At 39.5% G+C, this 27,095-nt stretch overlaps 56 non-coding genes across 56 annotated transcripts; all 56 read left to right on the top strand.

The window, feature by feature from the left end:
* Positions 1-308: 308 nt before the first annotated feature.
* On the top strand, positions 309-380 carry trnaq-cug (transfer RNA glutamine (anticodon CUG)). The gene has a single exon. It is a non-coding gene; the product is annotated as a tRNA-Gln (tRNA).
* Positions 381-952: 572 nt separating this feature from the next.
* On the top strand, positions 953-1,024 carry trnaq-uug (transfer RNA glutamine (anticodon UUG)). Its single transcript has one exon. It is a non-coding gene; the product is annotated as a tRNA-Gln (tRNA).
* A 115-nt stretch (positions 1,025-1,139) lies between these two features.
* On the top strand, positions 1,140-1,211 carry trnaq-cug (transfer RNA glutamine (anticodon CUG)). Its single transcript has one exon. It is a non-coding gene; the product is annotated as a tRNA-Gln (tRNA).
* Positions 1,212-1,808: 597 nt separating this feature from the next.
* trnaq-uug (transfer RNA glutamine (anticodon UUG)) lies at positions 1,809-1,880 on the top strand. Its single transcript has one exon. It is a non-coding gene; the product is annotated as a tRNA-Gln (tRNA).
* Positions 1,881-2,830: 950 nt separating this feature from the next.
* On the top strand, positions 2,831-2,902 carry trnaq-cug (transfer RNA glutamine (anticodon CUG)). The gene has a single exon. It is a non-coding gene; the product is annotated as a tRNA-Gln (tRNA).
* Positions 2,903-3,498: 596 nt separating this feature from the next.
* trnaq-uug (transfer RNA glutamine (anticodon UUG)) lies at positions 3,499-3,570 on the top strand. Its single transcript has one exon. It is a non-coding gene; the product is annotated as a tRNA-Gln (tRNA).
* A 115-nt stretch (positions 3,571-3,685) lies between these two features.
* trnaq-cug (transfer RNA glutamine (anticodon CUG)) lies at positions 3,686-3,757 on the top strand. Its single transcript has one exon. It is a non-coding gene; the product is annotated as a tRNA-Gln (tRNA).
* A 595-nt stretch (positions 3,758-4,352) lies between these two features.
* Positions 4,353-4,424, top strand: trnaq-uug (transfer RNA glutamine (anticodon UUG)). The gene has a single exon. It is a non-coding gene; the product is annotated as a tRNA-Gln (tRNA).
* Positions 4,425-4,539: 115 nt separating this feature from the next.
* On the top strand, positions 4,540-4,611 carry trnaq-cug (transfer RNA glutamine (anticodon CUG)). Its single transcript has one exon. It is a non-coding gene; the product is annotated as a tRNA-Gln (tRNA).
* Positions 4,612-5,207: 596 nt separating this feature from the next.
* Positions 5,208-5,279, top strand: trnaq-uug (transfer RNA glutamine (anticodon UUG)). The gene has a single exon. It is a non-coding gene; the product is annotated as a tRNA-Gln (tRNA).
* Positions 5,280-5,394: 115 nt separating this feature from the next.
* trnaq-cug (transfer RNA glutamine (anticodon CUG)) lies at positions 5,395-5,466 on the top strand. Its single transcript has one exon. It is a non-coding gene; the product is annotated as a tRNA-Gln (tRNA).
* Positions 5,467-6,061: 595 nt separating this feature from the next.
* trnaq-uug (transfer RNA glutamine (anticodon UUG)) lies at positions 6,062-6,133 on the top strand. Its single transcript has one exon. It is a non-coding gene; the product is annotated as a tRNA-Gln (tRNA).
* Positions 6,134-6,248: 115 nt separating this feature from the next.
* Positions 6,249-6,320, top strand: trnaq-cug (transfer RNA glutamine (anticodon CUG)). The gene has a single exon. It is a non-coding gene; the product is annotated as a tRNA-Gln (tRNA).
* A 596-nt stretch (positions 6,321-6,916) lies between these two features.
* trnaq-uug (transfer RNA glutamine (anticodon UUG)) lies at positions 6,917-6,988 on the top strand. Its single transcript has one exon. It is a non-coding gene; the product is annotated as a tRNA-Gln (tRNA).
* Positions 6,989-7,103: 115 nt separating this feature from the next.
* Positions 7,104-7,175, top strand: trnaq-cug (transfer RNA glutamine (anticodon CUG)). Its single transcript has one exon. It is a non-coding gene; the product is annotated as a tRNA-Gln (tRNA).
* Positions 7,176-7,771: 596 nt separating this feature from the next.
* trnaq-uug (transfer RNA glutamine (anticodon UUG)) lies at positions 7,772-7,843 on the top strand. The gene has a single exon. It is a non-coding gene; the product is annotated as a tRNA-Gln (tRNA).
* A 115-nt stretch (positions 7,844-7,958) lies between these two features.
* trnaq-cug (transfer RNA glutamine (anticodon CUG)) lies at positions 7,959-8,030 on the top strand. The gene has a single exon. It is a non-coding gene; the product is annotated as a tRNA-Gln (tRNA).
* A 596-nt stretch (positions 8,031-8,626) lies between these two features.
* On the top strand, positions 8,627-8,698 carry trnaq-uug (transfer RNA glutamine (anticodon UUG)). Its single transcript has one exon. It is a non-coding gene; the product is annotated as a tRNA-Gln (tRNA).
* Positions 8,699-8,813: 115 nt separating this feature from the next.
* trnaq-cug (transfer RNA glutamine (anticodon CUG)) lies at positions 8,814-8,885 on the top strand. The gene has a single exon. It is a non-coding gene; the product is annotated as a tRNA-Gln (tRNA).
* A 595-nt stretch (positions 8,886-9,480) lies between these two features.
* Positions 9,481-9,552, top strand: trnaq-uug (transfer RNA glutamine (anticodon UUG)). Its single transcript has one exon. It is a non-coding gene; the product is annotated as a tRNA-Gln (tRNA).
* A 115-nt stretch (positions 9,553-9,667) lies between these two features.
* On the top strand, positions 9,668-9,739 carry trnaq-cug (transfer RNA glutamine (anticodon CUG)). Its single transcript has one exon. It is a non-coding gene; the product is annotated as a tRNA-Gln (tRNA).
* Positions 9,740-10,334: 595 nt separating this feature from the next.
* Positions 10,335-10,406, top strand: trnaq-uug (transfer RNA glutamine (anticodon UUG)). Its single transcript has one exon. It is a non-coding gene; the product is annotated as a tRNA-Gln (tRNA).
* A 115-nt stretch (positions 10,407-10,521) lies between these two features.
* Positions 10,522-10,593, top strand: trnaq-cug (transfer RNA glutamine (anticodon CUG)). The gene has a single exon. It is a non-coding gene; the product is annotated as a tRNA-Gln (tRNA).
* Positions 10,594-11,189: 596 nt separating this feature from the next.
* Positions 11,190-11,261, top strand: trnaq-uug (transfer RNA glutamine (anticodon UUG)). Its single transcript has one exon. It is a non-coding gene; the product is annotated as a tRNA-Gln (tRNA).
* Positions 11,262-11,376: 115 nt separating this feature from the next.
* Positions 11,377-11,448, top strand: trnaq-cug (transfer RNA glutamine (anticodon CUG)). Its single transcript has one exon. It is a non-coding gene; the product is annotated as a tRNA-Gln (tRNA).
* Positions 11,449-12,043: 595 nt separating this feature from the next.
* On the top strand, positions 12,044-12,115 carry trnaq-uug (transfer RNA glutamine (anticodon UUG)). Its single transcript has one exon. It is a non-coding gene; the product is annotated as a tRNA-Gln (tRNA).
* Positions 12,116-12,898: 783 nt separating this feature from the next.
* Positions 12,899-12,970, top strand: trnaq-uug (transfer RNA glutamine (anticodon UUG)). Its single transcript has one exon. It is a non-coding gene; the product is annotated as a tRNA-Gln (tRNA).
* A 116-nt stretch (positions 12,971-13,086) lies between these two features.
* Positions 13,087-13,158, top strand: trnaq-cug (transfer RNA glutamine (anticodon CUG)). Its single transcript has one exon. It is a non-coding gene; the product is annotated as a tRNA-Gln (tRNA).
* Positions 13,159-13,754: 596 nt separating this feature from the next.
* On the top strand, positions 13,755-13,826 carry trnaq-uug (transfer RNA glutamine (anticodon UUG)). The gene has a single exon. It is a non-coding gene; the product is annotated as a tRNA-Gln (tRNA).
* Positions 13,827-13,942: 116 nt separating this feature from the next.
* trnaq-cug (transfer RNA glutamine (anticodon CUG)) lies at positions 13,943-14,014 on the top strand. The gene has a single exon. It is a non-coding gene; the product is annotated as a tRNA-Gln (tRNA).
* Positions 14,015-14,609: 595 nt separating this feature from the next.
* On the top strand, positions 14,610-14,681 carry trnaq-uug (transfer RNA glutamine (anticodon UUG)). Its single transcript has one exon. It is a non-coding gene; the product is annotated as a tRNA-Gln (tRNA).
* A 787-nt stretch (positions 14,682-15,468) lies between these two features.
* Positions 15,469-15,540, top strand: trnaq-uug (transfer RNA glutamine (anticodon UUG)). The gene has a single exon. It is a non-coding gene; the product is annotated as a tRNA-Gln (tRNA).
* Positions 15,541-15,656: 116 nt separating this feature from the next.
* On the top strand, positions 15,657-15,728 carry trnaq-cug (transfer RNA glutamine (anticodon CUG)). The gene has a single exon. It is a non-coding gene; the product is annotated as a tRNA-Gln (tRNA).
* A 595-nt stretch (positions 15,729-16,323) lies between these two features.
* trnaq-uug (transfer RNA glutamine (anticodon UUG)) lies at positions 16,324-16,395 on the top strand. Its single transcript has one exon. It is a non-coding gene; the product is annotated as a tRNA-Gln (tRNA).
* A 787-nt stretch (positions 16,396-17,182) lies between these two features.
* trnaq-uug (transfer RNA glutamine (anticodon UUG)) lies at positions 17,183-17,254 on the top strand. The gene has a single exon. It is a non-coding gene; the product is annotated as a tRNA-Gln (tRNA).
* Positions 17,255-18,037: 783 nt separating this feature from the next.
* On the top strand, positions 18,038-18,109 carry trnaq-uug (transfer RNA glutamine (anticodon UUG)). Its single transcript has one exon. It is a non-coding gene; the product is annotated as a tRNA-Gln (tRNA).
* A 116-nt stretch (positions 18,110-18,225) lies between these two features.
* On the top strand, positions 18,226-18,297 carry trnaq-cug (transfer RNA glutamine (anticodon CUG)). The gene has a single exon. It is a non-coding gene; the product is annotated as a tRNA-Gln (tRNA).
* A 596-nt stretch (positions 18,298-18,893) lies between these two features.
* trnaq-uug (transfer RNA glutamine (anticodon UUG)) lies at positions 18,894-18,965 on the top strand. The gene has a single exon. It is a non-coding gene; the product is annotated as a tRNA-Gln (tRNA).
* Positions 18,966-19,080: 115 nt separating this feature from the next.
* Positions 19,081-19,152, top strand: trnaq-cug (transfer RNA glutamine (anticodon CUG)). Its single transcript has one exon. It is a non-coding gene; the product is annotated as a tRNA-Gln (tRNA).
* A 595-nt stretch (positions 19,153-19,747) lies between these two features.
* Positions 19,748-19,819, top strand: trnaq-uug (transfer RNA glutamine (anticodon UUG)). The gene has a single exon. It is a non-coding gene; the product is annotated as a tRNA-Gln (tRNA).
* Positions 19,820-19,934: 115 nt separating this feature from the next.
* trnaq-cug (transfer RNA glutamine (anticodon CUG)) lies at positions 19,935-20,006 on the top strand. Its single transcript has one exon. It is a non-coding gene; the product is annotated as a tRNA-Gln (tRNA).
* A 594-nt stretch (positions 20,007-20,600) lies between these two features.
* Positions 20,601-20,672, top strand: trnaq-uug (transfer RNA glutamine (anticodon UUG)). The gene has a single exon. It is a non-coding gene; the product is annotated as a tRNA-Gln (tRNA).
* Positions 20,673-21,454: 782 nt separating this feature from the next.
* On the top strand, positions 21,455-21,526 carry trnaq-uug (transfer RNA glutamine (anticodon UUG)). Its single transcript has one exon. It is a non-coding gene; the product is annotated as a tRNA-Gln (tRNA).
* A 116-nt stretch (positions 21,527-21,642) lies between these two features.
* trnaq-cug (transfer RNA glutamine (anticodon CUG)) lies at positions 21,643-21,714 on the top strand. Its single transcript has one exon. It is a non-coding gene; the product is annotated as a tRNA-Gln (tRNA).
* Positions 21,715-22,309: 595 nt separating this feature from the next.
* On the top strand, positions 22,310-22,381 carry trnaq-uug (transfer RNA glutamine (anticodon UUG)). Its single transcript has one exon. It is a non-coding gene; the product is annotated as a tRNA-Gln (tRNA).
* A 115-nt stretch (positions 22,382-22,496) lies between these two features.
* trnaq-cug (transfer RNA glutamine (anticodon CUG)) lies at positions 22,497-22,568 on the top strand. The gene has a single exon. It is a non-coding gene; the product is annotated as a tRNA-Gln (tRNA).
* A 595-nt stretch (positions 22,569-23,163) lies between these two features.
* Positions 23,164-23,235, top strand: trnaq-uug (transfer RNA glutamine (anticodon UUG)). Its single transcript has one exon. It is a non-coding gene; the product is annotated as a tRNA-Gln (tRNA).
* A 115-nt stretch (positions 23,236-23,350) lies between these two features.
* On the top strand, positions 23,351-23,422 carry trnaq-cug (transfer RNA glutamine (anticodon CUG)). Its single transcript has one exon. It is a non-coding gene; the product is annotated as a tRNA-Gln (tRNA).
* Positions 23,423-24,016: 594 nt separating this feature from the next.
* Positions 24,017-24,088, top strand: trnaq-uug (transfer RNA glutamine (anticodon UUG)). Its single transcript has one exon. It is a non-coding gene; the product is annotated as a tRNA-Gln (tRNA).
* A 115-nt stretch (positions 24,089-24,203) lies between these two features.
* On the top strand, positions 24,204-24,275 carry trnaq-cug (transfer RNA glutamine (anticodon CUG)). Its single transcript has one exon. It is a non-coding gene; the product is annotated as a tRNA-Gln (tRNA).
* A 633-nt stretch (positions 24,276-24,908) lies between these two features.
* Positions 24,909-24,980, top strand: trnaq-uug (transfer RNA glutamine (anticodon UUG)). The gene has a single exon. It is a non-coding gene; the product is annotated as a tRNA-Gln (tRNA).
* Positions 24,981-25,095: 115 nt separating this feature from the next.
* trnaq-cug (transfer RNA glutamine (anticodon CUG)) lies at positions 25,096-25,167 on the top strand. Its single transcript has one exon. It is a non-coding gene; the product is annotated as a tRNA-Gln (tRNA).
* Positions 25,168-25,731: 564 nt separating this feature from the next.
* trnaq-uug (transfer RNA glutamine (anticodon UUG)) lies at positions 25,732-25,803 on the top strand. The gene has a single exon. It is a non-coding gene; the product is annotated as a tRNA-Gln (tRNA).
* A 115-nt stretch (positions 25,804-25,918) lies between these two features.
* Positions 25,919-25,990, top strand: trnaq-cug (transfer RNA glutamine (anticodon CUG)). The gene has a single exon. It is a non-coding gene; the product is annotated as a tRNA-Gln (tRNA).
* A 564-nt stretch (positions 25,991-26,554) lies between these two features.
* trnaq-uug (transfer RNA glutamine (anticodon UUG)) lies at positions 26,555-26,626 on the top strand. Its single transcript has one exon. It is a non-coding gene; the product is annotated as a tRNA-Gln (tRNA).
* A 115-nt stretch (positions 26,627-26,741) lies between these two features.
* On the top strand, positions 26,742-26,813 carry trnaq-cug (transfer RNA glutamine (anticodon CUG)). The gene has a single exon. It is a non-coding gene; the product is annotated as a tRNA-Gln (tRNA).
* The last annotated feature ends 282 nt before the right edge of the window (positions 26,814-27,095 follow it).

Genomic DNA, 27,095 nt, shown 5'->3' with positions numbered 1-27,095 from the left:
AACTCGAATATAGCTGTCCAAATATTGTTGTCAGTTGAAAGTATTTGCAACACGTGAAGGAACGATGGTCCGCTGTTGCTAATTAAACGCATTATTATTTTTTTCAATTTCCATGTGGATTTAGAATATGGTTCTATGGTGTAATGGTTAGCACTCTGGACTTGTGATCCGAGTTCAAATCTCGGTAGAACCTTCCTATTTTTTGTGCTGAATTATTCACATGGCTAACCAATAATCTCATAATCTGCTGTTTATCCGGTGTACAAATGACAGGAAAATCGGAAGTCTACAACAATTACTCTGTATAGGGTTCTATGGTGTAATGGTTAGCACTCAGGACTCTGAATCCTGAGATCCGAGTTCAAATCTCGGTAGGACCTACCTTGATTTTGCAGTGACACACTCCTCCCCTGTCAACTTTAAAATAGTCGTTGGAGTCAATAAGCACTCTTGTTACGCACGAATGGCTAGCCAACCTTAAATGCATACTATGAGTTCCTGTTAATTTTTTAATTGAAAACTTGCAGCCCCACAAAGAACTGAAAATGTTTCATATTTTGTTCACACTCATCACATCATTCGTGTTGGAAATATGTGGATTTCCAAGTGGATGCATGGTAGGGTCGCCCAGTTGATACCGTTTCTGGCAAGAAAATATTTTATCTGTTTTTCCGGTGAACCAAGGACAGTAAAATCTGAACCCGTCACAGAGTATTGAGTACAGGGTTCTATGCTGTAAAGGTTATCACTCAGGACTCTGAATCCTACAATCCGAGTTTAAATCTTGGACGATCCTACCATGTCAATTAATTTGCCTCGTGGAACTAGAATATAGCTGTCCAAATATTGTTGACAGTTGAAAGTATTTGCAACACGTTAAGGAACGACAGTCCGCTGTTGCTAATTAAACACAGAATTTTTTTTTTTCAATTTCCATGTGGATTTAGAATATGGTTCTATGGTGTAATGGTTAGCACTCTGGACTTTGAATCCAGTGATCTGAGTTCAAATCTCGGTAGAACCTTCCTATTTTTTGTGCTGAATTATTCACATGGCCAAACAATAATCTCATAATCTGCTGTTTATCTGGTGTACAAATGACAGGAAAATCGGAAGTCTACAATAACTACTCTGTATAGGGTTCTATGGTGTAATGGTTAGCACTCAGGACTCTGAATCCTGCGATCCAAGTTCAAGTCTCGGTAGGACCTTCCTTGATTTTGCAGTGACACACTCCTCCTCCCCTGTCAACTTTAAAATAGTTGTGCGTGAAAGAAACAAGTGGGTGGGAGTCAATAAGCACTCTTGTTACGCACGAATGGCTAGCCAACGTTAAATGCATACTATGAGTTCCTGGTAAGTTTTTTAATTGAAAACTTGCAGCACCACAAAGAACTGAAAATGTTTCATATTTTGTTCACACTCATCACATCATTCGTGTTGGAAATATGTGGATTTCCAAGTGGATGCATGGTAGGATAGCCCAGTTGATACCGTTTCTGGCCAGAAAATATTTTATCTGTTTTTCCGGTGAACCAAGGACAGTAAAATCTGAACCCGTCACAGAGTATTGAGTACCGGGTTCTATGCTGTAAAGGTTATCACTCAGGACTCTGAATCCTACAATCCGAGTTTAAATCTTGGACGATCCTACCATGTCAATTAATTTGCCTCGTGGAACTAGAATATAGCTGTCCAAATATTGTTGTCAGTTGAAAGTATTTGCAACACGTTAAGGAACGACAGTCCGCTGTTGCTAATTAAACGCAGAATATTTTTTTTTCAATTTCCATGTCGATTTAGAATATGGTTCTATTGTGTAATGGTTAGCACTCTGGACTTTGAATCCTGTGATCCGAGTTCAAATCTCGGTAGAACCTTCCTATTTTTTGTGCTGAATTTTTCACATGGCCAACCAATAATCTCATAATCTGCTGTTTATCCGGTGTACAAATGACAGGAAAATCGGAAGTCTACAATAATTACTCTGTATAGGGTTCTATGGTGTAATGGTTAGCACTCAGGACTCTGAATCCTGCTATCCGAGTTCAAATCTCTGTAGGACCTACCTTGATTTTGCAGTGACACACTCCTCCCCTGTCAACTTTAAAATAGTTGTGCGTGAAAGAAACAAATGGGTGGGAGTCAATAGGCACTCTTGTTACGCACGAACGGTAAATGCATACTATGAGTTCCTGGTAAGTTTTTTAATTGAAAACTTGCAGCCCCACAAAGAACTGAAAATGTTTCATATTTTGTTCACACTCATCACATCATTCGTGTTGGAAATATGTGGATTTCCAAGTGGATGCATGGTAGGGTAGCCCAGTTGATACCGTTTCTGGCCAGAAAATATTTTGTCTGTTTTTCCGGTGAACCAAGGACAGTAAAATCTGAACCCGTCACAGAGTATTGAGTACAGGGTTCTATGCTGTAAACGTTATCACTCAGGACTCTGAATCCTACAATCCGAGTTTAAATCTTGGACGATCCTACCATGTCAATTAATTTGCCTCGTGGAACTCGAATATAGCTGTCCAAATATTGTTGTCAGTTGAAAGTATTTGCAACACGTGAAGGAACGACAGTCCGCTGTTGCTAATTAAACGCAGAATTATTTTTTTTTCAATTTCCATGTGGATTTAGAATATGGTTCTATGGTGTAATGGTTAGCACTCTGGACTTGTGATCCGAGTTCAAATCTCGGTAGAACCTTCCTATTTTTTGTGCTGAATTATTCACATGGCCAACCAATAATCTCGTAATATGCTGTTTATCCGGTGTACAAATGACAGGAAAATCGGAAGTCTACAATAATTACTCTGTATAGGGTTCTATGGTGTAATGGTTAGCACTCAGGACTCTGAATCCTGCGATCCGAGTTCAAATCTCGTTAGGACTTACCTTGATTTTGCAGTGACACACTCCTCCCCTGTCAACTTTAAAATAGTCGTGTGTGAAAGAAACAAATGGGTGGGAGTCAATAAGCATTCTTGTTACGCACGAATGGCTAGCCAACGTTAAATGCATACTATGAGTTGTTGGTACGTTTTTTAATTGAAAACTTGCAGCAACCACAAAGAACTGAAAATGTTTCATATTTTGTTCACACTCATCACATCATTCGTGTTGGAAATATGTGGATTTCCAAGTGGATGCATGGTAGGGTAGCCCAGTTGATACCGTTTCTGGCCAGAAAATATTTTGTCTGTTTTTCCGGTGAACCAAGGACAGTAAAATCTGAACCTGTCACAGAGTATTGAGTACAGGGTTCTATGCTGTAAAGGTTATCACTCAGGACTCTGAATCCTACAATCCGAGTTTAAATCTTGGACGATCCTACCATGTCAATTCATTTGCCCCGTGGAACTTGAATATAGCTGTCCAAATATTGTTGTCAGTTGAAAGTATTTGCAACACGTGAAGGAACGACAGTCAGCTGTTGCTAATTAAACGCATAATTTTTTTTTTTTCAATTTCCATGTGGATTTAGAATATGGTTCTATGGTGTAATGGTTAGCACTCTGGACTTTGAATCCAGTGATCCGAGTTCAAATCTCGGTAGAACCTTCCTATTTTTTGTGCTGAATTATTCACATGGCCAACCAATAATCTCATAATCTGCTGTTTATCCGGTGTACAAATGACAGGAAAATCGGAAGTCTACAATAATTACTCTGTATAGGGTTCTATGGTGTAATGGTTAGCACTCAGGACTCTGAATCCTGCGATCCGAGTTCAAATCTCGGTAGGACCTACCTTGATTTTGCAGTGACACACTCCTCCCCTGTCAACTTTAAAATAGTCGTGTGTGAAAGAAACAAATGGGTGGGAGTCAATAAGCATTCTTGTTACGCACGAATGGCTAGCCAACGTTAAATGCATACTATGAGTTGTTGGTACGTTTTTTAATTGAAAACTTGCAGCAACCACAAAGAACTGAAAATGTTTCATATTTTGTTCACACTCATCACATCATTCGTGTTGGAAATATGTGGATTTCCAAGTGGATGCATGGTAGGGTAGCCCAGTTGATACCGTTTCTGGCCAGAAAATATTTTGTCTGTTTTTCCGGTGAACCAAGGACAGTAAAATCTGAACCCGTCACAGAGTATTGAGTACAGGGTTCTATGCTGTAAAGGTTATCACTCAGGACTCTGAATCCTACAATCCGAGTTTAAATCTTGGACGATCCTACCATGTCAATTCATTTGCCCCGTGGAACTTGAATATAGCTGTCCAAATATTGTTGTCAGTTGAAAGTATTTGCAACACGTGAAGGAACGACAGTCAGCTGTTGCTAATTAAACGCATAATTTTTTTTTTTCAATTTCCATGTGGATTTAGAATATGGTTCTATGGTGTAATGGTTAGCACTCTGGACTTTGAATCCAGTGATCCGAGTTCAAATCTCGGTAGAACCTTCCTATTTTTTGTGCTGAATTATTCACATGGCCAACCAATAATCTCATAATCTGCTGTTTATCCGGTGTACAAATGACAGGAAAATCGGAAGTCTACAATAATTACTCTGTATAGGGTTCTATGGTGTAATGGTTAGCACTCAGGACTCTGAATCCTGCGATCCGAGTTCAAATCTCGGTAGGACCTACCTTGATTTTGCAGTGACACACTCCTCCCCTGTCAACTTTAAAATAGTCGTGTGTGAAAGAAACAAATGGGTGGGAGTCAATAAGCACTCTTGTTACGCACGAATGGCTAGCCAACGTTAAATGCATACTATGAGTTGTTGGTACGTTTTTTAATTGAAAACTTGCAGCAACCACAAAGAACTGAAAATGTTTCATATTTTGTTCACACTCATCACATCATTCGTGTTGGAAATATGTGGATTTCCAAGTGGATGCATGGTAGGGTAGCCCAGTTGATACCGTTTCTGGCCAGAAAATATTTTGTCTGTTTTTCCGGTGAACCAAGGACAGTAAAATCTGAACCCGTCACAGAGTATTGAGTACAGGGTTCTATGCTGTAAAGGTTATCACTCAGGACTCTGAATCCTACAATCCGAGTTTAAATCTTGGACGATCCTACCATGTCAATTCATTTGCCCCGTGGAACTTGAATATAGCTGTCCAAATATTGTTGTCAGTTGAAAGTATTTGCAACACGTGAAGGAACGACAGTCAGCTGTTGCTAATTAAACGCATAATTTTTTTTTTTTCAATTTCCATGTGGATTTAGAATATGGTTCTATGGTTTAATGGTTAGCACTCTGGACTTTGAATCCAGTGATCCGAGTTCAAATCTCGGTAGAACCTTCCTATTTTTTGTGCTGAATTATTCACATGGCCAACCAATAATCTCATAATCTGCTGTTTATCCGGTGTACAAATGACAGGAAAATCGGAAGTCTACAATAATTACTCTGTATAGGGTTCTATGGTGTAATGGTTAGCACTCAGGACTCTGAATCCTGCGATCCGAGTTCAAATCTCGGTAGGACCTACCTTGATTTTGCAGTGACACACTCCTCCCCTGTCAACTTTAAAATAGTCGTGTGTGAAAGAAACAAATGGGTGGGAGTCAATAAGCATTCTTGTTACGCACGAATGGCTAGCCAACGTTAAATGCATACTATGAGTTGTTGGTACGTTTTTTAATTGAAAACTTGCAGCAACCACAAAGAACTGAAAATGTTTCATATTTTGTTCACACTCATCACATCATTCGTGTTGGAAATATGTGGATTTCCAAGTGGATGCATGGTAGGGTAGCCCAGTTGATACCGTTTCTGGCCAGAAAATATTTTGTCTGTTTTTCCGGTGAACCAAGGACAGTAAAATCTGAACCCGTCACAGAGTATTGAGTACAGGGTTCTATGCTGTAAAGGTTATCACTCAGGACTCTGAATCCTACAATCCGAGTTTAAATCTTGGACGATCCTACCATGTCAATTCATTTGCCCCGTGGAACTTGAATATAGCTGTCCAAATATTGTTGTCAGTTGAAAGTATTTGCAACACGTGAAGGAACGACAGTCAGCTGTTGCTAATTAAACGCATAATTTTTTTTTTTCAATTTCCATGTGGATTTAGAATATGGTTCTATGGTGTAATGGTTAGCACTCTGGACTTTGAATCCAGTGATCCGAGTTCAAATCTCGGTAGAACCTTCCTATTTTTTGTGCTGAATTATTCACATGGCCAACCAATAATCTCATAATCTGCTGTTTATCCGGTGTACAAATGACAGGAAAATCGGAAGTCTACAATAATTACTCTGTATAGGGTTCTATGGTGTAATGGTTAGCACTCAGGACTCTGAATCCTGCGATCCGAGTTCAAATCTCGGTAGGACCTACCTTGATTTTGCAGTGACACACTCCTCCCCTGTCAACTTTAAAATAGTCGTGTGTGAAAGAAACAAATGGGTGGGAGTCAATAAGCACTCTTGTTACGCACGAATGGCTAGCCAACGTTAAATGCATACTATGAGTTGTTGGTACGTTTTTTAATTGAAAACTTGCAGCAACCACAAAGAACTGAAAATGTTTCATATTTTGTTCACACTCATCACATCATTCGTGTTGGAAATATGTGGATTTCCAAGTGGATGCATGGTAGGGTAGCCCAGTTGATACCGTTTCTGGCCAGAAAATATTTTGTCTGTTTTTCCGGTGAACCAAGGACAGTAAAATCTGAACCCGTCACAGAGTATTGAGTACAGGGTTCTATGCTGTAAAGGTTATCACTCAGGACTCTGAATCCTACAATCCGAGTTTAAATCTTGGACGATCCTACCATGTCAATTCATTTGCCCCGTGGAACTTGAATATAGCTGTCCAAATATTGTTGTCAGTTGAAAGTATTTGCAACACGTGAAGGAACGACAGTCAGCTGTTGCTAATTAAACGCATAATTTTTTTTTTTTCAATTTCCATGTGGATTTAGAATATGGTTCTATGGTTTAATGGTTAGCACTCTGGACTTTGAATCCAGTGATCCGAGTTCAAATCTCGGTAGAACCTTCCTATTTTTTGTGCTGAATTATTCACATGGCCAACCAATAATCTCATAATCTGCTGTTTATCCGGTGTACAAATGACAGGAAAATCGGAAGTCTACAATAATTACTCTGTATAGGGTTCTATGGTGTAATGGTTAGCACTCAGGACTCTGAATCCTGCGATCCGAGTTCAAATCTCGGTAGGACCTACCTTGATTTTGCAGTGACACACTCCTCCCCTGTCAACTTTAAAATAGTTGTGTGTGAAAGAAACAAATGGGTGGGAGTCAATAAGCACTCTTGTTACGCACGAATGGCTAGCCAACGTTAAATGCATACTATGAGTTGTTGGTACGTTTTTTAATTGAAAACTTGCAGCAACCACAAAGAACTGAAAATGTTTCATATTTTGTTCACACTCATCACATCATTCGTGTTGGAAATATGTGGATTTCCAAGTGGATGCATGGTAGGGTAGCCCAGTTGATACCGTTTCTGGCCAGAAAATATTTTGTCTGTTTTTCCGGTGAACCAAGGACAGTAAAATCTGAACCCGTCACAGAGTATTGAGTACAGGGTTCTATGCTGTAAAGGTTATCACTCAGGACTCTGAATCCTACAATCCGAGTTTAAATCTTGGACGATCCTACCATGTCAATTCATTTGCCCCGTGGAACTTGAATATAGCTGTCCAAATATTGTTGTCAGTTGAAAGTATTTGCAACACGTGAAGGAACGACAGTCAGCTGTTGCTAATTAAACGCATAATTTTTTTTTTTTCAATTTCCATGTGGATTTAGAATATGGTTCTATGGTGTAATGGTTAGCACTCTGGACTTTGAATCCAGTGATCCGAGTTCAAATCTCGGTAGAACCTTCCTATTTTTTGTGCTGAATTATTCACATGGCCAACCAATAATCTCATAATCTGCTGTTTATCCGGTGTACAAATGACAGGAAAATCGGAAGTCTACAATAATTACTCTGTATAGGGTTCTATGGTGTAATGGTTAGCACTCAGGACTCTGAATCCTGCGATCCGAGTTCAAATCTCGGTAGGACCTACCTTGATTTTGCAGTGACACACTCCTCCCCTGTCAACTTTAAAATAGTCGTGTGTGAAAGAAACAAATGGGTGGGAGTCAATAAGCACTCTTGTTACGCACGAATGGCTAGCCAACGTTAAATGCATACTATGAGTTGTTGGTACGTTTTTTAATTGAAAACTTGCAGCAACCACAAAGAACTGAAAATGTTTCATATTTTGTTCACACTCATCACATCATTCGTGTTGGAAATATGTGGATTTCCAAGTGGATGCATGGTAGGGTAGCCCAGTTGATACCGTTTCTGGCCAGAAAATATTTTGTCTGTTTTTCCGGTGAACCAAGGACAGTAAAATCTGAACCCGTCACAGAGTATTGAGTACAGGGTTCTATGCTGTAAAGGTTATCACTCAGGACTCTGAATCCTACAATCCGAGTTTAAATCTTGGACGATCCTACCATGTCAATTCATTTGCCCCGTGGAACTTGAATATAGCTGTCCAAATATTGTTGTCAGTTGAAAGTATTTGCAACACGTGAAGGAACGACAGTCAGCTGTTGCTAATTAAACGCATAATTTTTTTTTTTTCAATTTCCATGTGGATTTAGAATATGGTTCTATGGTTTAATGGTTAGCACTCTGGACTTTGAATCCAGTGATCCGAGTTCAAATCTCGGTAGAACCTTCCTATTTTTTGTGCTGAATTATTCACATGGCCAACCAATAATCTCATAATCTGCTGTTTATCCGGTGTACAAATGACAGGAAAATCGGAAGTCTACAATAATTACTCTGTATAGGGTTCTATGGTGTAATGGTTAGCACTCAGGACTCTGAATCCTGCGATCCGAGTTCAAATCTCGGTAGGACCTACCTTGATTTTGCAGTGACACACTCCTCCCCTGTCAACTTTAAAATAGTTGTGTGTGAAAGAAACAAATGGGTGGGAGTCAATAAGCACTCTTGTTACGCACGAATGGCTATCCAACGATAAATGCATACTATGAGTTCCTGGTAAGTTTTTTAATTGAAAACTTGCAGCCCCACAAAGAACTGAAAATGTTTCATATTTTGTTCACATTCATCACATCATTCGTGTTGGAAATATGTGGATTTCCAAGTGGATGCATGGTAGGGTAGCCCAGTTGATACCGTTTCTGGCCAGAAAATATTTTATCTGTTTTTCCGGTGAACCAAGGACAGTAAAATCTGAACCCGTCACAGAGTATTGAGTACAGGGTTCTATGCTGTAAAGGTTATCACTCAGGACTCTGAATCCTACAATCCGAGTTTAAATCTTGGACGATCCTACCATGTCAATTCATTTGCCCCGTGGAACTTGAATATAGCTGTCCAAATATTGTTGTCAGTTGAAAGTATTTGCAACACGTGAAGGAACGACAGTCAGCTGTTGCTAATTAAACGCATAATTTTTTTTTTTTCAATTTCCATGTGGATTTAGAATATGGTTCTATGGTGTAATGGTTAGCACTCTGGACTTTGAATCCAGTGATCCGAGTTCAAATCTCGGTAGAACCTTCCTATTTTTTGTGCTGAATTATTCACATGGCCAACCAATAATCTCATAATCTGCTGTTTATCCGGTGTACAAATGACAGGAAAATCGGAAGTCTACAATAATTACTCTGTATAGGGTTCTATGGTGTAATGGTTAGCACTCAGGACTCTGAATCCTGCGATCCGAGTTCAAATCTCGGTAGGACCTACCTTGATTTTGCAGTGACACACTCCTCCCCTGTCAACTTTAAAATAGTCGTGTGTGAAAGAAACAAATGGGTGGGAGTCAATAAGCACTCTTGTTACGCACGAATGGCTAGCCAACGTTAAATGCATACTATGAGTTGTTGGTACGTTTTTTAATTGAAAACTTGCAGCAACCACAAAGAACTGAAAATGTTTCATATTTTGTTCACACTCATCACATCATTCGTGTTGGAAATATGTGGATTTCCAAGTGGATGCATGGTAGGGTAGCCCAGTTGATACCGTTTCTGGCCAGAAAATATTTTGTCTGTTTTTCCGGTGAACCAAGGACAGTAAAATCTGAACCCGTCACAGAGTATTGAGTACAGGGTTCTATGCTGTAAAGGTTATCACTCAGGACTCTGAATCCTACAATCCGAGTTTAAATCTTGGACGATCCTACCATGTCAATTCATTTGCCCCGTGGAACTTGAATATAGCTGTCCAAATATTGTTGTCAGTTGAAAGTATTTGCAACACGTGAAGGAACGACAGTCAGCTGTTGCTAATTAAACGCATAATTTTTTTTTTTCAATTTCCATGTGGATTTAGAATATGGTTCTATGGTGTAATGGTTAGCACTCTGGACTTTGAATCCAGTGATCCGAGTTCAAATCTCGGTAGAACCTTCCTATTTTTTGTGCTGAATTATTCACATGGCCAACCAATAATCTCATAATCTGCTGTTTATCCGGTGTACAAATGACAGGAAAATCGGAAGTCTACAATAATTACTCTGTATAGGGTTCTATGGTGTAATGGTTAGCACTCAGGACTCTGAATCCTGCGATCCGAGTTCAAATCTCGGTAGGACCTACCTTGATTTTGCAGTGACACACTCCTCCCCTGTCAACTTTAAAATAGTCGTGTGTGAAAGAAACAAATGGGTGGGAGTCAATAAGCACTCTTGTTACGCACGAATGGCTAGCCAACGTTAAATGCATACTATGAGTTGTTGGTACGTTTTTTAATTGAAAACTTGCAGCAACCACAAAGAACTGAAAATGTTTCATATTTTGTTCACACTCATCACATCATTCGTGTTGGAAATATGTGGATTTCCAAGTGGATGCATGGTAGGGTAGCCCAGTTGATACCGTTTCTGGCCAGAAAATATTTTGTCTGTTTTTCCGGTGAACCAAGGACAGTAAAATCTGAACCCGTCACAGAGTATTGAGTACAGGGTTCTATGCTGTAAAGGTTATCACTCAGGACTCTGAATCCTACAATCCGAGTTTAAATCTTGGACGATCCTACCATGTCAATTCATTTGCCCCGTGGAACTTGAATATAGCTGTCCAAATATTGTTGTCAGTTGAAAGTATTTGCAACACGTGAAGGAACGACAGTCAGCTGTTGCTAATTAAACGCATAATTTTTTTTTTTTCAATTTCCATGTGGATTTAGAATATGGTTCTATGGTTTAATGGTTAGCACTCTGGACTTTGAATCCAGTGATCCGAGTTCAAATCTCGGTAGAACCTTCCTATTTTTTGTGCTGAATTATTCACATGGCCAACCAATAATCTCATAATCTGCTGTTTATCCGGTGTACAAATGACAGGAAAATCGGAAGTCTACAATAATTACTCTGTATAGGGTTCTATGGTGTAATGGTTAGCACTCAGGACTCTGAATCCTGCGATCCGAGTTCAAATCTCGGTAGGACCTACCTTGATTTTGCAGTGACACACTCCTCCCCTGTCAACTTTAAAATAGTTGTGTGTGAAAGAAACAAATGGGTGGGAGTCAATAAGCACTCTTGTTACGCACGAATGGCTATCCAACGATAAATGCATACTATGAGTTCCTGGTAAGTTTTTTAATTGAAAACTTGCAGCCCCACAAAGAACTGAAAATGTTTCATATTTTGTTCACATTCATCACATCATTCGTGTTGGAAATATGTGGATTTCCAAGTGGATGCATGGTAGGGTAGCCCAGTTTATACCGTTTCTGGCCAGAAAATATTTTATCTGTTTTTCCGGTGAACCAAGGACAGTAAAATCTGAACCCGTCACAGAGTATTGAGTACAGGGTTCTATGCTGTAAAGGTTATCACTCAGGACTCTGAATCCTACAATCCGAGTTTAAATCTTGGACGATCCTACCATGTCAATTCATTTGCCCCGTGGAACTTGAATATAGCTGTCCAAATATTGTTGTCAGTTGAAAGTATTTGCAACACGTGAAGGAACGACAGTCAGCTGTTGCTAATTAAACGCATAATTTTTTTTTTTTCAATTTCCATGTGGATTTAGAATATGGTTCTATGGTGTAATGGTTAGCACTCTGGACTTTGAATCCAGTGATCCGAGTTCAAATCTCGGTAGAACCTTCCTATTTTTTGTGCTGAATTATTCACATGGCCAACCAATAATCTCATAATCTGCTGTTTATCCGGTGTACAAATGACAGGAAAATCGGAAGTCTACAATAATTACTCTGTATAGGGTTCTACGGTGTAATGGTTAGCACTCAGGACTCTGAATCCTGCGATCCGAGTTCAAATCTCGGTAGCACCTACCTTGATTTTGCAGTGACACACTCCTCCCCTGTCAACTTTAAAATAGTCGTGTGTGAAAGAAACAAATGGGTGGGAGTCAATAAGCATTCTTGTTACGCACTAATGGCTAGCCTACAGTAAATGCATACTATGAGTTCCTGGTAAGTTTTTTAATTGAAAACTTGCAGCCCCACAAAGAACTGAAAATGTTTCATATTTTGTTCACACTCATCACATAATTCGTGTTGGAAATATGTGGATTTCCAAGTGGATGCATGGTAGGGTAGCCCAGTTGATACCGTTTCTGGCAAGAAAATATTTTATCTGTTTTTCCGGTGAACCAAGGACAGTAAAATCTGAACCCGTCACAGAGTATTGAGTACAGGGTTCTATGCTGTAAAGGTTATCACTCAGGACTCTGAATCCTACAATCCGAGTTTAAATCTTGGACGATCCTACCATGTCAATTAATTTGCCTCGTGGAACTCGAATATAGCTGTCCAAATATTGTTGTCAGTTGAAAGTATTTGCAACACGTGAAGGAACGACAGTCCGCTGTTGCTAATTTAAACGCAGATTATTTTTTTTTTCAATTTCCATGTGGATTTAGAATATGGTTCTATGATGTAATGGTTAGCACTCTGGACTTTGAATCCAGTGATCCGAGTTCAAATCTCGGTAGAACCTTCCTTTTTTTTTGTGCTGAATTATTCACATGGCCAACCAATAATCTCATAATCTGCTGTTTATCCGGTGTACAAATGACAGGGAAATCGGAAGTCTACAATAATTACTCTGTATAGGGTTCAATGGTGTAATGGTTAGCACTCAGGACTCTGAATCCTGCGATCCGAGTTCAAATCTCGGTAGGACCTACCTTGATTTTGCAGTGACACACTCCTCCCCTGTCAACTTTAAAATGGTTGTGTGTGAAAGAAACAAATGGGTGGGAGTCAATAAGCATTCTTGTTACGCACTAATGGCTAGCCTACAGTAAATGCATACTATGAGTTGTTGGTAAGTTTTTTAATTGAAAACTTGCAGCCCCACAAAGAACTGAAAATGTTTCATATTTTGTTCACACTCATCACATAATTCGTGTTGGAAATATGTGGATTTCCAAGTGGATGCATGGTAGGGTAGCCCAGTTGATACCGTTTCTGGCAAGAAAATATTTTATCTGTTTTTCCGGTGAACCAAGGACAGTAAAATCTGAACCCGTCACAGAGTATTGAGTACAGGGTTCTATGCTGTAAAGGTTATCACTCAGGACTCTGAATCCTACAATCCGAGTTTAAATCTTGGACGATCCTACCATGTCAATTAATTTGCCTCGTGGAACTCGAATATAGCTGTCCAAATATTGTTGTCAGTTGAAAGTATTTGCAACACGTGAAGGAACGACAGTCCGCTGTTGCTAATTTAAACGCAGATTATTTTTTTTTTCAATTTCCATGTGGATTTAGAATATGGTTCTATGATGTAATGGTTAGCACTCTGGACTTTGAATCCAGTGATCCGAGTTCAAATCTCGGTAGAACCTTCCTTTTTTTTTGTGCTGAATTATTCACATGGCCAACCAATAATCTCATAATCTGCTGTTTATCCGGTGTACAAATGACAGGGAAATCGGAAGTCTACAATAATTACTCTGTATAGGGTTCAATGGTGTAATGGTTAGCACTCAGGACTCTGAATCCTGCGATCCGAGTTCAAATCTCGGTAGGACCTACCTTGATTTTGCAGTGACACACTCCTCCCCTGTCAACTTTAAAATGGTTGTGTGTGAAAGAAACAAATGGGTGGGAGTCAATAAGCACTCTTGTTACGCACGAATGGCTATCCAACGATAAATGCATACTATGAGTTGTTGGTAAGTTTTTTAATTGAAAACTTGCAGCCCCACAAAGAACTGAAAATGTTTCATATTTTGTTCACACTCATCACATCATTCGTGTTGGAAATATGTGGATTTCCAAGTGGATGCATGGTAGGGTAGACCAGTTGATACCGTTTCTGGCCAGAAAATATTTTATCTGTTTTTCCGGTTAACCAAGGACAGTAAAATCTGAACCCGTCACAGAGTATTGAGTACAGGGTTCTATGCTGTAAAGGTTATCACTCAGGACTCTGAATCCTACAATCCGAGTTTAAATCTTGGACGATCCTACCATGTCAATTCATTTGCCCCGTGGAACTTGAATATAGCTGTCCAAATATTGTTGTCAGTTGAAAGTATTTGCAACACGTGAAGGAACGACAGTCCGCTGTTGCTAATTAAACGCATCATTTTTTTTTTTTCAATTTCCATGTGGATTTAGAATATGGTTCTATGGTGTAATGGTTAGCACTCTGGACTTTGAATCCAGTGATCCGAGTTCAAATCTCGGTAGAACCTTCCTATTTTTTGTGCTGAATTATTCACATGGCCAACCAATAATCTCATAATCTGCTGTTTATCCGGTGTACAAATTACAGGAAAATCGGAAGTCTACAATAATTACTCTGTATAGGGTTCTACGGTGTAATGGTTAGCACTCAGGACTCTGAATCCTGCGATCCGAGTTCAAATCTCGGTAGCACCTACCTTGATTTTGCAGTGACACACTCCTCCCCTGTCAACTTTAAAATAGTCGTGTGTGAAAGAAACAAATGGGTGGGAGTCAATAAGCATTCTTGTTACGCACTAATGGCTAGCCTACAGTAAATGCATACTATGAGTTCCTGGTAAGTTTTTTAATTGAAAACTTGCAGCCCCACAAAGAACTGAAAATGTTTCATATTTTGTTCACACTCATCACATCATTCGTGTTGGAAATATGTGGATTTCCAAGTGGATGGATGCATGGTAGGGTAGCCCAGTTGATACCGTTTCTGGCCAGAAAATATTTTATCTGTTTTCCCGGGGAACCAAGGACAGTAAAATCTGAACCCGTCACAGAGTATTGAGTACAGGGTTCTATGCTGTAAAGGTTATCACTCAGGACTCTGAATCCTACAATCCGAGTTTAAATCTTGAACGATCCTACCATGCCAATTAATTTGCCTCGTGGAACTCGAATATAGCTGTCCAAATATTGTTGTCAGTTGAAAGTATTTGCAACACGTGAAGGAACGACAGTCCGCTGTTGCTAATTTAAACGCAGATTATTTTTTTTTTCAATTTCCATGTGGATTTAGAATATGGTTCTATGATGTAGTGGTTAGCACTCTGGACTTTGAATCCAGTGATCCGAGTTCAAATCTCGGTAGAACCTTCCTTTTTTTTTGTGCTGAATTATTCACATGGCCAACCAATAATCTCATAATCTGCTGTTTATCCGGTGTACAAATGACAGGGAAATCGGAAGTCTACAATAATTACTCTGTATAGGGTTCAATGGTGTAATGGTTAGCACTCAGGACTCTGAATCCTGCGATCCGAGTTCAAATCTCGGTAGGACCTACTTTGATTTTGCAGTGACACACTCCTCCCCTGTCAACTTTAAAATGGTTGTGTGTGAAAGAAACAAATGGGTGGGAGTCAATAAGCACTCTTGTTACGCACGAATGGCTATCCAACGATAAATGCATACTATGAGTTGTTGGTAAGTTTTTTAATTGAAAACTTGCAGCCCCACAAAGAACTGAAAATGTTTCATATTTTGTTCACACTCATCACATCATTCGTGTTGGAAATATGTGGATTTCCAAGTGGATGCATGGTAGGGTAGACCAGTTGATACCGTTTCTGGCCAGAAAATATTTTATCTGTTTTTCCGGTTAACCAAGGACAGTAAAATCTGAACCCGTCACAGAGTATTGAGTACAGGGTTCTATGCTGTAAAGGTTATCACTCAGGACTCTGAATCCTACAATCCGAGTTTAAATCTTGGACGATCCTACCATGTCAATTCATTTGCCCCGTGGAACTTGAATATAGCTGTCCAAATATTGTTGTCAGTTGAAAGTATTTGCAACACGTGAAGGAACGACAGTCCGCTGTTGCTAATTAAACGCATCATTTTTTTTTTTTCAATTTCCATGTGGATTTAGAATATGGTTCTATGGTGTAATGGTTAGCACTCTGGACTTTGAATCCAGTGATCCGAGTTCAAATCTCGGTAGAACCTTCCTATTTTTTGTGCTGAATTATTCACATGGCCAACCAATAATCTCATAATCTGCTGTTTATCCGGTGTACAAATTACAGGAAAATCGGAAGTCTACAATAATTACTCTGTATAGGGTTCTACGGTGTAATGGTTAGCACTCAGGACTCTGAATCCTGCGATCCGAGTTCAAATCTCGGTAGCACCTACCTTGATTTTGCAGTGACACACTCCTCCCCTGTCAACTTTAAAATAGTCGTGTGTGAAAGAAACAAATGGGTGGGAGTCAATAAGCATTCTTGTTACGCACTAATGGCTAGCCTACAGTAAATGCATACTATGAGTTCCTGGTAAGTTTTTTAATTGAAAACTTGCAGCCCCACAAAGAACTGAAAATGTTTCATATTTTGTTCACACTCATCACATCATTCGTGTTGGAAATATGTGGATTTCCAAGTGGATGGATGCATGGTAGGGTAGCCCAGTTGATACCGTTTCTGGCCAGAAAATATTTTATCTGTTTTCCCGGGGAACCAAGGACAGTAAAATCTGAACCCGTCACAGAGTATTGAGTACAGGGTTCTATGCTGTAAAGGTTATCACTCAGGACTCTGAATCCTACAATCCGAGTTTAAATCTTGAACGATCCTACCATGCCAATTAATTTGCCTCGTGGAACTCGAATATAGCTGTCCAAATATTGTTGTCAGTTGAAAGTATTTGCAACACGTGAAGGAACGACAGTCCGCTGTTGCTAATTTAAACGCAGATTATTATTTTTTTCAATTTCCATGTGGATTTAGAATATGGTTCTATGATGTAGTGGTTAGCACTCTGGACTTTGAATCCAGTGATCCGAGTTCAAATCTCGGTAGAACCTTCCTAGTTTTTGTGCTGAATTATTCACATGGCCAACCAATAATCTCATAATCTGCTGTTTATCCGGTGTACAAATGACAGGAAAATCGGAAGTCTACAATAATTACGCTGTATAGGGTTCTATGGTGTAATGGTTAGCACTCATGACTCTGAATCCTGTGATCTGACTTCAAATCTCAGTAGGACATACCTTGATTTTGCAGTGACACACTCCTCCCCTGTCAACTTTAAAATAGTCGTGTGTGAAAGAAACAAATGGGTGGGAGTCAATAAGCACTCTTGTTACGCACAAATGGCTAGCCTACGGTAAATGCATACTATGAGTTCCTGGTAAGTTTTTTAATTGAAAACTTGCAGCCCCACAAAGAACTGAAAATGTTTCATATTTTGTTCACACTCATCACATCATTCGTGTTGGAAATATGTGGATTTCCAAGTGGATGCATGGTAGGGTAGCCCAGTTGATACCGTTTCTGGCCAGAAAATATTTTATCTGTTTTTCCGGTGAACCAAGGACAGTAAAATCTGAACCCGTCACAGAGTATTGAGTACAGGGTTCTATGCTGTAAAGGTTATCACTGAGGACTCTGCATCCTACAATCCGAGTTTAAATCTTGAACGATCCTACCAAGTCAATTAATTTGCATCGTGGAACTTGAATATAGCTGTCCAAATATTGTTGTCAGTTGAAAGTATTTGCAACACGTGAAGGAACGACAGTCCGCTGTTGCTAATTTAAACGCAGATTTTTTTTTTTTTCAATTTCCATGTGGATTTAGAATATGGTTCTATGATGTAATGGTTAGCACTCTGGACTTTGAATCCAGTGATCCGAGTTCAAATCTCGGTAGAACCTTCCTTTTTTTTTGTGCTGAATTATTCACATGGCCAACCAATAATCTCATAATCTGCTGTTTATCCGGTGTACAAATGACAGGGAAATCGGAAGTCTACAATAATTGCTCTGTATAGGGTTCTATGGTGTAATGGTTAGCACTCAGGACTCTGAATCCTGCGATCCGAGTTCAAATCTCGGTAGGACCTACCTTGGTTTTGCAGTGACACACTCCTCCCCTGTCAACTTTAAAATAGTCGTGTGTGAAAGAAACAAATGGGTGGGAGTCAATAAGCACTCTTGTTACGCACGAATGGCTAGCCAACGTTAAATGCATACTATGAGTTGTTGGTACGTTTTTTAATTGAAAACTTGCAGCAACCACAAAGAACTGAAAATGTTTCATATTTTGTTCACACTCATCACATAATTCGTGTTGGAAATATGTGGATTTCCAAGTGGATGCATGGTAGGGTAGCCCAGTTGATACCGTTTCTGGCCAGAAAATATTTTATCTGTTTTTCCGGTGAACCAAGGACAGTAAAATCTGAACCCGTCACAGAGTATTGAGTACAGGGTTCTATGCTGTAAAGGTTATCACTCAGGACTCTGAATCCTACAATCCGAGTTTAAATCTTGGACGATCCTACCATGTCAATTAATTTGCCTGGTGGAACTCGAATATAGCTGTCCAAATATTGTTGTCAGTTGAAAGTATTTGCAACACGTGAAGGAACGACAGTCCGTTGTTGCTAATGAAACGCAGAGTTTTTTTTTTTAAAATTTCAATGTGGATTTAGAATGTGGTTCTATGGTTTAATGGTTAGCACTCTGGACTTTGAATCCAGTGATCCGAGTTCAAATCTCGGTAGAACCTTCCTATTTTTTGTGCTGAATTATTCACATGGCCAACCAATAATCTCATAATCTGCTGTTTATCCGGTGTACAAATGACAGGAAAATCGGAAGTCTACAATAATCACTCTGTATAGGGTTCTATGGTGTAATGGTTAGCACTCAGGACTCTGAATCCTGCGATCCGAGTTCAAATCTCGGTAGGACCTACCTTGATTTTGCAGTGACACACTCCTCCCCTGTCAACTTTAAAATAGTTGTGTGTGAAAGAAACAAATGGGTGGGAGTCAATAAGCACTCTTGTTACGCACGAATGGCTATCCAACGATAAATGCATACTATGAGTTGTTGGTAAGTTTTTTAATTGAAAACTTGCAGCCCCACAAAGAACTGAAAATGTTTCATATTTTGTTCACATTCATCACATCATTCGTGTTGGAAATATGTGGATTTCCAAGTGGATGCATGGTAGGGTAGCCCAGTTGATACCGTTTCTGGCCAGAAAATATTTTGTCTGTTTTTCCGGTGAACCAAGGACAGTAAAATCTGAACCCGTCACAGAGTATTGAGTACAGGGTTATATGCTGTAAAGGTTATCACTCAGGACTCTGAATCCTACAATCCGAGTTTAAATCTTGGACGATCCTACCATGTCAATTAATTTGCCTCGTGGAACTAGAATATAGCTGTCCAAATATTGTTGTCAGTTGAAAGTATTTGCAACACGTGAAGGAACGACAGTCCGTTGTTGCTAATGAAACGCAGAGTTTTTTTTTTTTTAATTTCCATGTGGATTTAGAATGTGGTTCTATGGTTTAATGGTTAGCACTCTGGACTTTGAATCCAGTGATCCGAGTTCAAATCTCGGTAGAACCTTCCTATTTTTTGTGCTGAATTATTCACATGGCCAACCAATAATCTCATAATCTGCTGTTTATCCGGTGTACAAATGACAGGAAAATCGGAAGTCTACAATAATCACTCTGTATAGGGTTCTATGGTGTAATGGTTAGCACTCAGGACTCTGAATCCTGCGATCCGAGTTCAAATCTCGGTAGGACCTACCTTGATTTTGCAGTGACACACTCCTCCCCTGTCAACTTTAAAATAGTTGTGTGTGAAAGAAACAAATGGGTGGGAGTCAATAAGCACTCTTGTTACGCACGAATGGCTATCCAACGATAAATGCATACTATGAGTTGTTGGTAAGTTTTTTAATTGAAAACTTGCAGCCCCACAAAGAACTGAAAATGTTTCATATTTTGTTCACATTCATCACATCATTCGTGTTGGAAATATGTGGATTTCCAAGTGGATGCATGGTAGGGTAGCCCAGTTGATACCGTTTCTGGCCAGAAAATATTTTGTCTGTTTTTCCGGTGAACCAAGGACAGTAAAATCTGAACCCGTCACAGAGTATTGAGTACAGGGTTCTATGCTGTAAAGGTTATCACTCAGGACTCTGAATCCTACAATCCGAGTTTAAATCTTGGACGATCCTACCATGTCAATTAATTTGCCTGGTAGAACTCGAATATAGCTGTCCAAATATTGTTGTCAGTTGAAAGTATTTGCAACACGTGAAGGAACGACAGTCCGTTGTTGCTAATGAAACGCAGAGTTTTTTTTTTTTAATTTCCATGTGGATTTAGAATGTGGTTCTATGGTTTAATGGTTAGCACTCTGGACTTTGAATCCAGTGATCCGAGTTCAAATCTCGGTAGAACCTTCCTATTTTTTGTGCTGAATTATTCACATGGCCAACCAATAATCTCATAATCTGCTGTTTATCCGGTGTACAAATGACAGGAAAATCGGAAGTCTACAATAATTACGCTGTATAGGGTTCTATGGTGTAATGGTTAGCACTCATGACTCTGAATCCTGTGATCTGACTTCAAATCTCAGTAGGACATACCTTGATTTTGCAGTGACACACTCCTCCCCTGTCAACTTTAAAATAGTCGTGTGTGAAAGAAACAAATGGGTGGGAGTCAATAAGCACTCTTGTTACGCACAAATGGCTAGCCTACGGTAAATGCATACTATGAGTTCCTGGTAAGTTTTTTAATTGAAAACTTGCAGCCCCACAAAGAACTGAAAATGTTTCATATTTTGTTCACACTCATCACATCATTCGTGTTGGAAATATGTGGATTTCCAAGTGGATGCATGGTAGGGTAGCCCAGTTGATACCGTTTCTGGCCAGAAAATATTTTATCTGTTTTTCCGGTGAACCAAGGACAGTAAAATCTGAACCCGTCACAGAGTATTGAGTACAGGGTTCTATGCTGTAAAGGTTATCACTGAGGACTCTGCATCCTACAATCCGAGTTTAAATCTTGAACGATCCTACCAAGTCAATTAATTTGCATCGTGGAACTTGAATATAGCTGTCCAAATATTGTTGTCAGTTGAAAGTATTTGCAACACGTGAAGGAACGACAGTCCGCTGTTGCTAATTTAAACGCAGATTTTTTTTTTTTCAATTTCCATGTGGATTTAGAATATGGTTCTATGATGTAATGGTTAGCACTCTGGACTTTGAATCCAGTGATCCGAGTTCAAATCTCGGTAGAACCTTCCTTTTTTTTTGTGCTGAATTATTCACATGGCCAACCAATAATCTCATAATCTGCTGTTTATCCGGTGTACAAATGACAGGGAAATCGGAAGTCTACAATAATTGCTCTGTATAGGGTTCTATGGTGTAATGGTTAGCACTCAGGACTCTGAATCCTGCGATCCGAGTTCAAATCTCGGTAGGACCTACCTTGGTTTTGCAGTGACACACTCCTCCCCTGTCAACTTTAAAATAGTCGTGTGTGAAAGAAACAAATGGGTGGGAGTCAATAAGCACTCTTGTTACGCACGAATGGCTAGCCAACGTTAAATGCATACTATGAGTTGTTGGTACGTTTTTTAATTGAAAACTTGCAGCAACCACAAAGAACTGAAAATGTTTCATATTTTGTTCACACTCATCACATAATTCGTGTTGGAAATATGTGGATTTCCAAGTGGATGCATGGTAGGGTAGCCCAGTTGATACCGTTTCTGGCCAGAAAATATTTTATCTGTTTTTCCGGTGAACCAAGGACAGTAAAATCTGAACCCGTCACAGAGTATTGAGTACAGGGTTCTATGCTGTAAAGGTTATCACTCAGGACTCTGAATCCTACAATCCGAGTTTAAATCTTGGACGATCCTACCATGTCAATTAATTTGCCTGGTGGAACTCGAATATAGCTGTCCAAATATTGTTGTCAGTTGAAAGTATTTGCAACACGTGAAGGAACGACAGTCCGTTGTTGCTAATGAAACGCAGAGTTTTTTTTTTTAAATTTCAATGTGGATTTAGAATGTGGTTCTATGGTTTAATGGTTAGCACTCTGGACTTTGAATCCAGTGATCCGAGTTCAAATCTCGGTAGAACCTTCCTATTTTTTGTGCTGAATTATTCACATGGCCAACCAATAATCTCATAATCTGCTGTTTATCCGGTGTACAAATGACAGGAAAATCGGAAGTCTACAATAATCACTCTGTATAGGGTTCTATGGTGTAATGGTTAGCACTCAGGACTCTGAATCCTGCGATCCGAGTTCAAATCTCGGTAGGACCTACCTTGATTTTGCAGTGACACACTCCTCCCCTGTCAACTTTAAAATAGTTGTGTGTGAAAGAAACAAATGGGTGGGAGTCAATAAGCACTCTTGTTACGCACGAATGGCTATCCAACGATAAATGCATACTATGAGTTGTTGGTAAGTTTTTTAATTGAAAACTTGCAGCCCCACAAAGAACTGAAAATGTTTCATATTTTGTTCACATTCATCACATCATTCGTGTTGGAAATATGTGGATTTCCAAGTGGATGCATGGTAGGGTAGCCCAGTTGATACCGTTTCTGGCCAGAAAATATTTTGTCTGTTTTTCCGGTGAACCAAGGACAGTAAAATCTGAACCCGTCACAGAGTATTGAGTACAGGGTTATATGCTGTAAAGGTTATCACTCAGGACTCTGAATCCTACAATCCGAGTTTAAATCTTGGACGATCCTACCATGTCAATTAATTTGCCTCGTGGAACTAGAATATAGCTGTCCAAATATTGTTGTCAGTTGAAAGTATTTGCAACACGTGAAGGAACGACAGTCCGTTGTTGCTAATGAAACGCAGAGTTTTTTTTTTTTTAATTTCCATGTGGATTTAGAATGTGGTTCTATGGTTTAATGGTTAGCACTCTGGACTTTGAATCCAGTGATCCGAGTTCAAATCTCGGTAGAACCTTCCTATTTTTTGTGCTGAATTATTCACATGGCCAACCAATAATCTCATAATCTGCTGTTTATCCGGTGTACAAATGACAGGAAAATCGGAAGTCTACAATAATCACTCTGTATAGGGTTCTATGGTGTAATGGTTAGCACTCAGGACTCTGAATCCTGCGATCCGAGTTCAAATCTCGGTAGGACCTACCTTGATTTTGCAGTGACACACTCCTCCCCTGTCAACTTTAAAATAGTTGTGTGTGAAAGAAACAAATGGGTGGGAGTCAATAAGCACTCTTGTTACGCACGAATGGCTATCCAACGATAAATGCATACTATGAGTTGTTGGTAAGTTTTTTAATTGAAAACTTGCAGCCCCACAAAGAACTGAAAATGTTTCATATTTTGTTCACATTCATCACATCATTCGTGTTGGAAATATGTGGATTTCCAAGTGGATGCATGGTAGGGTAGCCCAGTTGATACCGTTTCTGGCCAGAAAATATTTTGTCTGTTTTTCCGGTGAACCAAGGACAGTAAAATCTGAACCCGTCACAGAGTATTGAGTACAGGGTTCTATGCTGTAAAGGTTATCACTCAGGACTCTGAATCCTACAATCCGAGTTTAAATCTTGGACGATCCTACCATGTCAATTAATTTGCCTGGTAGAACTCGAATATAGCTGTCCAAATATTGTTGTCAGTTGAAAGTATTTGCAACACGTGAAGGAACGACAGTCCGTTGTTGCTAATGAAACGCAGAGTTTTTTTTTTTTAATTTCCATGTGGATTTAGAATGTGGTTCTATGGTTTAATGGTTAGCACTCTGGACTTTGAATCCAGTGATCCGAGTTCAAATCTCGGTAGAACCTTCCTATTTTTTGTGCTGAATTATTCACATGGCCAACCAATAATCTCATAATCTGCTGTTTATCCGGTGTACAAATGACAGGAAAATCGGAAGTCTACAATAATCACTCTGTATAGGGTTCTATGGTGTAATGGTTAGCACTCAGGACTCTGAATCCTGCGATCCGAGTTCAAATCTCGGTAGGACCTACCTTGATTTTGCAGTGACACACTCCTCCCCTGTCAACTTTAAAATAGTTGTGTGTGAAAGAAACAAATGGGTGGGAGTCAATAAGCACTCTTGTTACGCACGAATGGCTATCCAACGATAAATGCATACTATGAGTTGTTGGTACGTTTTTTAATTGAAAACTTGCAGCAACCACAAAGAACTGAAAATGTTTCATATTTTGTTCACACTCATCACATAATTCGTGTTGGAAATATGTGGATTTCCAAGTGGATGCATGGTAGGGTAGCCCAGTTGATACCGTTTCTGGCCAGAAAATATTTTATCTGTTTTTCCGGTGAACCAAGGACAGTAAAATCTGAACCCGTCACAGAGTATTGAGTACAGGGTTCTATGCTGTAAAGGTTATCACTCAGGACTCTGAATCCTACAATCCGAGTTTAAATCTTGGACGATCCTACCATGTCAATTAATTTGCCTCGTGGAACTAGAATATAGATATAAATAATAGTGATCCGAGTTCAAATCTCGGTAGAACCTTCGGTAGAAGGTAGAAGTCTACTATGAGTTCCTGGTAAGTTTTTTAATTGAAAACTGTTGCTAATTAAACGCAGAATTCTTTTTTTTTCAATTTCCATGTGGATTTAGAATATGGTTCTATGGTGTAATGGTTAGCACTCTGGACTTTGAATCCAGTGATCCGAGTTCAAATCTCGGTAGAACCTTCCTATTTTTTGTGCTGAATTATTCACATGGCCAAACAATAATCTCATAATCTGCTGTTTATCCGGTGTACAAATGACAGGAAAATCGGAAGTCTACAATAATTACTCTGTATAGGGTTCTATGGTGTAATGGTTAGCACTCAGGACTCTGAATCCTGCGATCCGAGTTCAAATCTCGGTAGGACCTACCTTTATTTTGCAGTGACACACTCGGTTCTATGCTGTAAAGGATATCACTCAGGACTCTGAATCCTGTGATCCGAGTTCAAATCTCGGTAGGACCTACCTTGATTTTGCAGTGACACACTCCTCCCATGTCAACTTTAAAACAGTTTTGCGTGAAAGAAACAAGTGGGTGGGAGTCGATAAGCACTCTTGTTACGCACGAATGGCTAGCCTACGGTAAATGCATACTATGAGTGCCTGGTAGTTGATACCGTTTCTGGCCAGACAATATTTTATCTGTTTTTCCGGTGAACCAAGGACAGTAAAATCTGAACCCGTCACAGAGTATTGAGTACAGGGTTCTATGCTGTAAAGGTTATCACTCAGGACTCTGAATCCGAAAATCCGAGTTTAAATCTTGGACGATCCTACCATGTCAATTAATTTGCCTCGTGGAACTAGAATATAGCTGTCCAAATATTGTTGTCAGTTGAAAGTATTTGCAACACGTGAAGGAACGACAGTCCACTGTTGCTAATTAAACACAGATTTTTTTTTTTTCAATTTCCATGTGGATTTAGAATATGGTTCTATGGTGTAATGGTTAGCACTCTGGACTTTGAATCCAGTGATCCGAGTTCAAATCTCGGTAGAACCTTCCTATTTTTTGTGCTGAATTATTCACATGGCCAAACAATAATCTCATAATCTGCTGTTTATCCGGTGTACAAATGACAGGAAAATCGGAAGTCTACAATAATTACTCTGTATAGGGTTCTATGGTGTAATGGTTAGCACTCAGGACTCTGAATCCTGCGATCCGAGTTCAAATCTCGGTAGGACCTACCTTTATTTTGCAGTGACACACTCGGTTCTATGCTGTAAAGGATATCACTCAGGACTCTGAATCCTGTGATCAGAGTTCAAATCTCGGTAGGACCTACCTTGATTTTGCAGTGACACACTCCTCCCATGTCAACTTTAAAACAGTTTTGCGTGAAAGAAACAAGTGGGTGGGAGTCGATAAGCACTCTTGTTACGCACGAATGGCTAGCCTACGGTAAATGCATACTATGAGTGCCTGGTAGTTGATACCGTTTCTGGCCAGACAATATTTTATCTGTTTTTCCGGTGAACCAAGGACAGTAAAATCTGAACCCGTCACAGAGTATTGAGTACAGGGTTCTATGCTGTAAAGGTTATCACTCAGGACTCTGAATCCGAAAATCCGAGTTTAAATCTTGGACGATCCTACCATGTCAATTAATTTGCCTCGTGGAACTAGAATATAGCTGTCCAAATATTGTTGTCAGTTGAAAGTATTTGCAACACGTGAAGGAACGACAGTCCACTGTTGCTAATTAAACACAGATTTTTTTTTTTTCAATTTCCATGTGGATTTAGAATATGGTTCTATGGTGTAATGGTTAGCACTCTGGACTTTGAATCCAGTGATCCGAGTTCAAATCTCAGTAGAACCTTCCTATTTTTTGTGCTGAATTATTCACATGGCCAACCAATAATCTCATAATCTGCTGTTTATCCGGTGTACAAATGACAGGAAAATCGGAAGTCTACAATAATTACTCTGTATAGGGTTCTATGGTGTAATGGTTAGCACTCAGGACTCTGAATCCTGCGATCCGAGTTCAAATCTCGGTAGGACCTACCTTGATTTTGCAGTGAAACACTCCTCCCTTGTCAACTTTAAAATAGTTGTGCGTGAAAGAAACAAGTGGGTGGGAGTCGATAAGCACTCTTGTTACGCACGAATGGCTAGCCTACAGTAAATGCATACTATGAGTGCCTGGTAGTTGATACCGTTTCTGGCCAGACAATATTTGATCTGTTTTTCCGGTGAACCAAGGACAGTAAAATCTGAACACGTCACAGAGTATTGAGTACAGGGTTCTATGCTGTAAAGGTTATCACTCAGGACTCTGAATCCGA

The sequence above is a fragment of the Oncorhynchus clarkii genome, unplaced genomic scaffold (genome assembly GCF_045791955.1).
Source record: "Oncorhynchus clarkii lewisi isolate Uvic-CL-2024 unplaced genomic scaffold, UVic_Ocla_1.0 unplaced_contig_5668_pilon_pilon, whole genome shotgun sequence".
NCBI classification, from domain to species: domain Eukaryota; kingdom Metazoa; phylum Chordata; class Actinopteri; order Salmoniformes; family Salmonidae; genus Oncorhynchus; species Oncorhynchus clarkii.
This window is presented reverse-complemented; position numbering and strand designations above follow the sequence as displayed.